We start from the raw sequence: 7,899 nt of genomic DNA, 5'->3' as shown, positions 1-7,899 counted from the left end.
CTTAAGTGGACAAAAGAATGTGAAGAAGCTTTCAACACATTGAAAGGTGCATTAACTAACCCCAATTTTATCGCATTACCAACACATGATGGTGAATTCATACTTGATTGTGATGCATGTAATACTAGTATTGGTGCTGTAATAAGCCAAGTACAAAATGGTCGGGAAAGAGTGATTGCATATGGTAGCAGATCACTAAATAAAGCAGAAAAAAACTTTTGCGTAACTGACAAAGAACTATTAGCCATAAGATACTTTGTTGAATACTTTAGACACTACCTACTTGGTCGCAAATTCACAGTAAGGTCAGACCACAGAGCATTACACTGGTTATTCAGTATGAAAAACCCCAATGGTCGCATTGCTAGGTGGATAGAAATTTTGTCAGCTTACTCATTCAGTATTGAATACAGAAAAGGGTCAAAACACAGTAATGCTGATAGTCTATCTAGGTGCCCAAATCCCCAAGATTGTCTCTGTAGTGACTTTGATTCCGAAGAAGTTTTAAAATGCGGCCCATGTAAGAAATGCAAAAAGCGAGCAATTGATATGGATGCTGATTACGCAAAACAAAGTTATATATCTAGACGCATCTTCACCTCGAGCAGTTTTCAAATAAGATTCTGGTGCACACAAGTCATTACATGGTTTCTCAGTTTACTGTCAATACTGTCGATAGTGGCAAAAAACATTACCAATTATGGACTTACAGTCTTAAGTTCCATGTTGACGAGTTATTGTTGGGTTCACTCAGCCCTGTTTGAGATATTATGTCAGAAAGAAAGATCAATGTATTTAATCACAGAAATGTCAAGGACATGGAAAAAGGGTAGATTAAAACACTGGGTAAAATATATACAAAACAAAATAGAAGCATGGCTCAGCCATTCTGTATATGGCACAATAAAAATAGTGTTTGGCACTTGTAGTGACAGAGTTAACAAAATATGTCGGTCGATTAATACCAGGTCCAAGACAAAGTTTATGGAAAATTATGTTCCATGGTCAAATGGGTACAGTCTTACAGATTTGCGCGAAATGCAAATGAATGACAGTGATATAGGTCAGGTTATTAAATGATTTCAGGTAGGAGTTAGACCTACCGGTGATATATTAAATGTAGCAAGTTTGGCTACAAGACATTATGTTCAATGCTGGGATGCCTTGATCCTTAAAGATGGCCTATTAATGAGAAAATTTAATAAGAAAGATAATTCTGGTTCTTTCTTGCAGTTAATAGTACCCAAGAACTTGCAAAAAGATGTATTGTATCAAATGCATAACAGTCTATTGTCTGGTCACTTAGGTTGCAAAAAGACAAGAGAAAAGTTAATTCAAAGATATTACTGGTATGGAGTAAGAGAAGATACAAATTTATGGATTGAACAATGCGACAATTGTAGTGCAAACAAAACTCCTTCAAAAACCCCAACTATTTACTCTGGTAGCATGCCAGTAGGGTCTATACTTGACCGTCTATCCACTGATTTGCTAGGCTCATTGCCTGAAACGCCTAGAAAAAATAGATATATCTTAACTGTAAGTGATCATTTTTCACGTTGGGTAGAAATAATCCCTATCCCTGATCAAAGTGCTGAAACTACTGCTAGAGTCATATTAAATGAAGTAATTTCAAGGTTCGGATGTCCACTTTCTATACATAGTGACCAAGGGTCAAATTACGAAAGTAAAATATTTGCAGAATTATGCAGTTTGCTCGAAATTAGAAAAACAAGAACATCTCCCAGAAATCCAAAATGTAATGGAAAAAGTGAAAGATTCAATAAAACACTTACAAGAATGATAAGGGCCTATTTAACTGACAGTCAAAGTGATTGGGACTTAAATTTAGGATGCTTAGCTGCAGCATATAGGGCAACGCCACATGAGTCCACCAAAGTAACTCCAAATCTTATCATGCTAGGACGAGAAGTTAGGTTACCGGCTGAAATAGCATTTGGCAGCACAACAAATAATGCTGCGACTGTATCATCATACGGGCAATATGTACTTCATTTAAAAAAAAATGCAAAAGGCACATGAGATATGTAGAAAAATTTGCAAAACTGTGCAAAAAGGCAAACAGATAAGGCAGATATGGATAAAGCATTTCATATTTATCAAACAGGTGATACTGTATGGTACTTAAATGTAAGAAGAAAAGAGTCTGTATGTACAAAGTTACAAGCACCTTATACAGGTCCATTCCTCATTCAGAAAAAACTAAGTGACCACAATTATGTCCTTAAGTTGTCAAAATCAAAAAATGATGTCAAAGTAGTACACTATGATAAACTAAAACCTTATAAAGGAGATTCAGTCCCCAAGTGGATAAAAGAGAATCATAACTAAATAAAGATAACTGACATTAATATTTCATGGCATTGTACACAGAGAAACTATAGTTTTTACAGTAAGCAGAAAATTGTTATGAGTATATGTTGGCAAAAGTATGATATCTAAATCCTGTCATCTTTTTCAGGATGGCTGAAAGTAAATTCCCTAACACAACGCCAATCCGAAATATAGAAATAAACACCAGAGGTAGAATGTATCAATGTCAGAGGTGCCAGCTGAATGACAGATATCAAGGCGAAAGGTCAAAAGTATTACTACACTTCTACCGTAAACACACAGCTATAGACTCTGTACCATTCTACTGTAGTATATGTAAATTTGTAACTACTTCCCAATTGCCAATGGTGAAGCCGTGAATGAGGACAGCAGTCTACTTCAAAATCTGTGCCATTATGTGCCAAATGAGACTGATATAATCAGACTGTCAAAAGAAGATAGTGATAAAATTTTTCTAAATCGGCATAAAATTAGTATCAATAAAGTAAATGTTAATGCAGATCTTCTTGCTCAAGCAACGGCAGAAATTAATGATACAAGAAGCATCAAGTCTGATAAGACGGAAAATATTCTTGAAGAAGTTCTCGGTTGGTACCAGCCATCACCTTTTTCAATCACAGCTTCTATGCATGGTATACCGGTTTTGGCTCCAACAAAGAGTCCAGTATTTATTGTTAAAGACACTCTGTCAGAGTCATCATCATCTTGTGCAGATTGTCCACAGAGTGATTCTTCTATACATAAGTTAAAAGAAGAAGTTGCCTTTCTTCGGAAAGAGATGTACACGATGGGTTTAGCAATGGGTGAATTAGTTAATGAAGTTAGAGTACTAAATGACAAGTGTGACAAAAAATGTTGGCTCTCAACTCATAAAGATCAACAAACACAGACAGACAATCACATTCTCACACAAAATTCAAACAATCACAGTCTCACACACAAATCAGACAATCACAGTCACACATATAGATCAGACAATCACAGTCTCACTCACAGATCAGATAACCACATTCTCACGCACAGACCATACTTTCAGTCAAATTACCTTGCACAGAAACCTACATATATTCACAAGAACAAGCACAGTCACAACATAAGAATACCAAACATTCATGAACAGCCATACCACAGACTAAAACACACACATTAGGTTTTAAGTAAAATGAATATTGATATCTCAGAATAAGTATTTTACTGGTACAAAATTTATAGTTTAGCACAAATATTAGCTTAATGGTATATTAAGCATAGTAATAGTAAAATGTTTGTGGAATACAGATTGTACAAGTAATACGAATACAAGTATGTATTGAGAAACTATACAGTATCTTATTTGTATATTATTTATGGATGAGTACAAATGACTGTACTTTAGCTTAACAGCATATTAAGCACATTCATAGTAAAGTGTTTGTGAAATACAAACTGTACAAGTAATATGAATACAAGTATGTAATGAGAATCTATACAGTAATTCACTGTAACAAAATTCATAATGTCGTATAAAGTTATTCACTTTAGCTAACAATTAGTAAAACATTTGTGAGATACAGATTGTACAAGTAATATGAATACAAGTATGTATTGAGAGTCTATATACAGTTTCTTACTGGTATTATTATTTACAGACAAGTGAATGTATTTTAGCTCGATAGCATATAAGCATACTAATAGGAAAACATCTGTGAAATACAGATTGTACAAGTAAGGTGATACAAATATGTACCAAGAGTTTGATATACAGTATTTAGCTGATATAAAATTTATGGATGTACTTAAGAATAATGGTATTAAATATACCAATAGTAAATATCTATGATATATGGAAATTATAAGTGTTATTGTATAGAGATATCTTAAGTCAAATGAATAACATTAATAGTATTTAGCATAAATGCTAAAGGAAATGGCAGGCAGAATTTAAACACTTGGGATGCTAACTTGTGTTTGTTATAGGGTAAAAGATAACCCTTGTTTTGTGAAGGTCACACTGAAATTAGTTCAGTAATTAATTGTAATTTTCATGAAATATATTACCAGTTGTTGTTTATATGTATTTAGCATTGTGAATGCTGTCGTTGCTATTAATTTTACTCTGTAGTGCATATGCCACATGAATGCCATATTTTTTTTACTTGAGTGAACTTCATGGGATATATGTTATACCTATTATTGTATTGATACTAATGGTGATAATGAAAATTCAAAATCCTTAAACACTTGTCTAGTCAAGTTTCCAAACATAAGGATTCAGCCTATGCATTTAGCATTAAGGCCAATGCACAGCTACAATGCTTTTTATTTGTAGTATGGAAAATATGTTTAAGTGTAAATTACCATGGACTTACTTTACACATTGAATATTAGCTGAACAATTGCAAAATTGACAATTGATATTTGCATAATGATGTATTTTATGATATATTGCATGATCTTGAATATATTTTATGATGTTCAATTATATTTGTTATCTGTTATGTGGTCTTCAGGTATTAATGTACTGATACATTTTAATGATATACTTATGTTTATGCTTACAATTAAGGTTAATAAGTTCTTAACGCAAATGCTGACTGTTGAGATTTTACCAGTATTTAGTACTTTAAGACTTTGCGTAATAAAATTGTTAATGATTCTTACAGATTTGTTACAGTTTGTTACATTTTAACCATATTGTTGCTCAAACATTGTTAAAGTTTATTTAAGGTAGTATAAAATTACTAATCAAGCTAATTCTATATTTGCCTGATTTCACTATATTACTAAGTACATGTTAATAAACATTTGTATTAAATTTTCTAATTGTTATATCATAATGTTATTGTTATTTTAAAAGTATTGTTGTTATTAACTCATAAATACATATTGTTGTAATATGTATCAGTTACCTTTATTCTGTGATGTAAGTAATGTTATAAGATAAGTTAAATTGTTATATCAGAGATTGCAGTATCTTAAGACATTGAGAAAAATTTACCGTAATAACACTTCTATCAGCTGCACCGTTTTGTTAAGCGTTTTGTGATGACACAAAAGTTTATTTAAGGGGGAGGTAATGTAACCCCTAGGTATTGTCAGTATTTCCTAGTCTCACTGTTATCAAATGTATTGATACTGAAATATGTATTAATCTGTATAAATGTTTGCAAGTTGAAATTCCCGCTTTGTTATGAACATGGGTGGGGTATGTACATGTAAACATAGTATGTTTTAGGAGTTTAAAATCATTACTGTTAAATAGTCATGCAGGATAGTCTGTATCCTTGTATAGTTAAATGATAAATCTCAATGTTTACCTACCTAATATCCTATAAATCCATTTATTTAAGCCGTAAACTTTTATTTCACATGTTAGATGTTTAAGACATGTATAGTGTGTACTGGTTAATGTAGGTGGCGCTCTGTAAATTACGTCACTAAGTAGGTCGTCTGTAGTAAACATTGGGATGTTTTGTTTACATTTAACACTGATCAAAAATATGTGAAGATTTATTAAGTTATAAGACCCTGATCTTTATGATATTTTAGGTACTGATTAATAATATATTTGTGCATTGATTTGGGGTAAAATCTTATTATGTTTCATTCAAGATTTCTTTAAAACTGTGATTTATTTACCGGCAGAATTCAGCGGAATTCTGCCGGAGATTCTGCAGTCCTGCGGGATTCTGAGCTTTTCTGCGATTTTTACGCCGCTCGCTGGATTCTGCCAGGGAGGGGGCGAAGGGTATATAAGCACAGATTTCAGCAGAAGCTGGCAGAACAGTCAGGAAAACTGAAACTTATATTTAGTTATTTGATTTAACTAATAAATATTTTGGCTTACACTTTGGCTATTTTTAGAACTGAAAAGAATAGTTCAATCAAGATTAAAGGATTTTACCTCAAATAGCATTTATGGTAATTAACTGATATTTATTATAGTATTACTGATATACAGTTGTAGACTATTGAAATTTGGATTTGAATGATTCAGTTGATATATTTGAGGAGAATTAATTCTTTTACATATCTTATAGATGATTAAATCATTGCAAGAGTAAAATATGATTGAAATGGAAACTTGTGTTGTTTTGATGTCAGTTTTATAAGAATTTCAAATAATGAAAACCTCCATATTACGCTACCGAAACAAACAAATTTTATAATACTCCCAAGGTCGCCACAGTTTAAAGCCACATCTGTGACAAGGTATACCAAGACACGGCCATTATGAGTAGTTACTTAACAGCTTCCATGGCAATTTTCCTGTTAATGTATTTGGTAAAATAATGAAATACTCGTAAATGAGGCTTTTAGAAGATGTAAAGAACGTAACTTAGCAAAATAATAGGACTAGGTTAGACAGTTTGTTCATGAGAGGTAGATAAATGTGAAACACCCTTCCCACCCCCTAGCATATCATAATGAATGGATTCCAAATCCTGAATGCTCAGAAGTATTTACATCAGCAATTGTGTGTTTTTACATATCATGCATTTAGTTCCCAATGTGTGCATAAGGCATTAAATCAGCTGTTCTGTAACCTTGTAACATTGAAGGGATAAAATGTTTGAGCATTTTTGCTGAATTAACTGTTGCAAACACACCAACGTTGTTTTTGTAGACGTTGCTGCACTATGTTCCTTAATTTGTACGTTTGTGCTTGTTGTTTGTATGATTTAAACTGTACATGCTTTTACCATTCTCTAAACTATACATACGTTGTTGTATTGTTAAGAGGCAACGTATTTGAAACGTTGCATTAACATAAAAATTGCACAGTATCACAATGTATGGAGGTTCGCCCTCATTTGCAGAAATAAAAGATGGAAAAAAAGGATATGACATGTTTGCTTTGTTCAATTTACGACAACATTTCCACCTGCCCTTGATGTCCTTTTGCAATTAGTTGAATGTGTTCAGGAAGGTCCATGTTACATTCAGTATATTGTAAATGTGGGAGTAATTAATGATTCTGTGTGTAAAAAACTGTGTTTGGCAATGTTGAGGACAAATTAAGTAAAAAAAAACACTTGGTGTTAGGGTCAAGTATGAATGAATATATTTATAAATACTCTCGTTTGCAAATAACTGTGTTATTGTGGGGCTGAGGCAGACTGAGTGTTGGAAAACAAGTTTGAATGAAAATAGTTTATCAGTTATTTCTAATAGTTAAGAAGACTATTATGATCATTTGCATTGAATTAAATATGTCTATAAAACTTTTCCAGACATAAATGTTGATTATATTTACTTCTGAACAAGTTATGATAGCTAAACAATACATGCCGAATGCACCTAATCTAATTTTTTCACATGTTTGGCGTCGCGGGAATGTAATAAAGCCATTAAATAAAAATGATAATACACTAATGTAATAAATCTTTGACGTCGACGTCATTTATGGTACATGAGACGTTGGTCAAATTGACTTGTTTATATAGTAAAAGAAAGTAGAATTTGTTGATGTTTCGTCAGGAAAACCTAGCATGAGATAAAAAGAATAGTACATTTGTGACTTTATTAAACTCGTTGAATAAAACTGATAAAATGCTCGGCAGA

Source organism: Mercenaria mercenaria, unplaced genomic scaffold (assembly GCF_021730395.1).
Source record: "Mercenaria mercenaria strain notata unplaced genomic scaffold, MADL_Memer_1 contig_1292, whole genome shotgun sequence".
NCBI lineage: Eukaryota > Metazoa > Mollusca > Bivalvia > Venerida > Veneridae > Mercenaria > Mercenaria mercenaria.
The sequence above is the reverse complement of the archived record's forward strand: the minus strand, read 5'-3'. Positions refer to the sequence as shown.